Raw genomic sequence first — 2,375 nt, forward strand, 5'->3', positions numbered from 1 at the left:
GAAACAATTTTCCAGTACAAGGCTTATCCGACAGACTTGCAGTTTTGCTCTGTTGCTCAGGCCTTAGTAACCAAATATCCATGCCTGAAAGAAATGGGATCAGTCACTGGATGGTATGGCTGGAAGACAAGTTTGAAGTTTAAAATGGGGAATTATCGAACAAAGCTAAGAAATGTTGGATGCCCAGAGCTCACTGTCAACTCTTGCAAAAGGAAAGCAGGGAATGAACAGGCAAAAACTGCAAAGAATATCAAAAAGCCGAGGAGAGCCGAGGTTAACTATTTACCTGACTATCCTTGCAATGAAACAGCAGCCACTCTTGAAAGTGAACGACTAACACTCCTTGAGGATACCAAAAAAAAGGGGAACGAGAAAGAAGTCAATGACAAAATGGCAAGAACTTTTCCACATAGAAGGCAGGAAGTGGTTCTTCAGAAACCGATGGTGGTGAACTTCAAAGAGCGATGGCCAGTCTTGTTTACAAACTCGCAGGTAAGGAATTTTTTTTCAAAATAAATTTTGTACTCGTTTCTCAGAAACCACAGCATTTCAGGCAGAAGTTCTTTAAGGAAACGTTTCTACTATCAGCAATTTGAAACCATCAAATTTAAGTGTAAATCTGTGAACATTTATGTTTTTTGATCTGATCAATAGTGTACAAGGGCTTCAAAGCCACATTTATCACAACACTGTGCTTTACCATAGATTAGCAAATTTACACAGTGCTTCAACCAATCAAATCATCTAAACTGACCAATGAATGAAAATAAACTACCACATTCTGCACTTGATATCAGATGAAGTTTTTGTCATAATCCAACACCACAAAGTAAGTGGTCACTAGATTTCAGTTTGAAAACCAAATATGTGCACAAAGCTTATGCACAAAACTGAGTTGAATGTTTGCGACAGCTTACTAATTAATATCCTCTCTAATGTATACATTTTTGTTGTAGATTTGCGCTGAGTTTAAACGAATAACAACTGTCCCTTTGATGGCAACGTACACATCGAAAGTGGACAAACACACACCGAAGCTACTGAACCTTTTCCGTGCAAAAGGAGGTGTCAAAGGAAAGAAAATTAAGACATTCCTTGATTGTTTAGACCAGGTAATTGTCATTCCTGATATTTCGTTCTTGTGTAAGAGCATACTGTATAGTTTATTGCTCCATGGTAAGGGCAAGGCAATTTGACCTTGATAAGGAGCAACTCTGTGATGAAACTGTAAATGTGGTACAGGTAGTACATGTACATTTACCACCTTTGCTAGAAATTATACGTTTGTTGTAACCCCACTTTAACTTTTAGGTTGAAACCGGAATTTGGTTTGAAACATTTCATTTTAATTGCAACAGGAAATTTAAGAAAACCAAACAAATCTGTTGACATGATCTCATCGACCACCTCATTTTTTTTTACAACTAATATTCAATTGTTTAGTTTTTTTATCAGTACAAACATACTGTAAAGTAATGTTTATTTGTTTATTTCACAGCTAAAATCTCCACTTACTGGTGGAAGGTTAAGACCTGCACAATGTTGATCCTTTGAGAAAGGGCACATGACGGACATGTACATGTAGCATACATAAACCTCTCTTTATCCATCCTACCCAACAGAACAACAGCATACACATCCGACGGGAGGTAGTGATCAAAGGCCTCTGTGAGTTCCTGAACGAGGACTGCGAAACTTTATTCAACAATTTTTGGTGAGTATTAAGTGAGTAATATATCTTTCAGCAAATACTTGATTCCTTGATTGTGATTGGTCGACAGATGTGTAATAATAACATGCATTCCATGTTGATTTCCATTTTCATTAGTTAAAACACTGTAACGTGGGGTTCGCTAGCAAGGAATAGTGCCTGAACTCTGTGTCTTGCATTAACTGGTCATAGGGTCAGCTTTGACTGTGCGGATATATATTTTTTTTCTGATTCAAATCAATGTAACTAAACTAAATCTAAAAGGAAAAATATGGTTGGTACCCTTTGTGTTTAAAGTGAATCAATATTCATTAATGTGACTTCACCTAGGGAACCAGGCAAAGACAGTGAAAGCATGATTGATAAATTGCCACTGAGGCAGATCTGCCATGGGAGGCATTATTTTTTTGTATTTCCTGCCCCAATAATTCTGAATTCCACAAACCCATAAATAGCAATTTTCATGTATGGTTTTTTGAAGTGATAAATGTTTAAATCTTACTGTGTTTCTTCTTTTGACAGGATACCCAAGAAGAGGAAATGATAAAGGCAAAAGAGGAATGTACAATGGGCATCTTTGTAATAAAGGAGGGGGCTGCAGAGCAGGAGGAACAGGCAGACATCATAGTTGTGCTTGAGGGTGTGGAAGTTCTGAAGGAGGTAA

General features: G+C 37.4%; 1 long non-coding RNA gene across 1 annotated transcript; it reads left to right on the forward strand.

The window, feature by feature from the left end:
- Positions 1 to 451: 451 nt before the first annotated feature.
- On the forward strand, positions 452 to 1,694 carry LOC117305617. The gene is made up of 3 exons (XR_004520707.1): positions 452 to 492; positions 957 to 1,112; positions 1,623 to 1,694. It is a non-coding gene; the product is annotated as an uncharacterized LOC117305617 (long non-coding RNA).
- The last annotated feature ends 681 nt before the right edge of the window (positions 1,695 to 2,375 follow it).

This window comes from Asterias rubens, unplaced genomic scaffold (genome assembly GCF_902459465.1).
Source record: "Asterias rubens unplaced genomic scaffold, eAstRub1.3, whole genome shotgun sequence".
NCBI classification, from domain to species: domain Eukaryota; kingdom Metazoa; phylum Echinodermata; class Asteroidea; order Forcipulatida; family Asteriidae; genus Asterias; species Asterias rubens.